The following is a 469-nucleotide window of genomic DNA, read 5'->3' as shown; positions in this document are numbered from 1 at the left end:
AATGGAAATAAAAACAAAAATAAACAAATGGGACCTAATGAAACTTCAAAGCTTTTGCACAGCAAAGGAAACCATAAACAAGATGAAAAGACAACCCTCAGAATGGGAGAAAATATTTTCAAATGAAGCAACTAACAAAGGATTAATCTCCAAAATATTCAAGCAGCTCAATATCAAAAAAACAAACAACCGAATCCAAAAATGGGCAGAAGACCTAAATATACATTTCTCCAAAGACCTAAATATACATTTCTCCAAAGAAGATATACAGATTGTCAACAAACACATGAAAGGATGCTCAACATCACTAATCATTAGAGAAATGCAAATGAAAACTACAATGAGGTATCACCTCACACCAGTCAGAATGGCCATCATCAAAATATCTATAAAGAGCAAATGCTGGAGAGGGTGTGGAGAAAAGGGAACCCTCTTGCACTGTTGGTGGGAATGTAAATTGATACAGCCA

The sequence above is a fragment of the Physeter macrocephalus genome, chromosome 19 (genome assembly GCF_002837175.3).
Source record: "Physeter macrocephalus isolate SW-GA chromosome 19, ASM283717v5, whole genome shotgun sequence".
Taxonomy (NCBI): Eukaryota; Metazoa; Chordata; class Mammalia; order Artiodactyla; family Physeteridae; genus Physeter; species Physeter macrocephalus.
The sequence above is the reverse complement of the archived record's forward strand: the minus strand, read 5'-3'. Positions refer to the sequence as shown.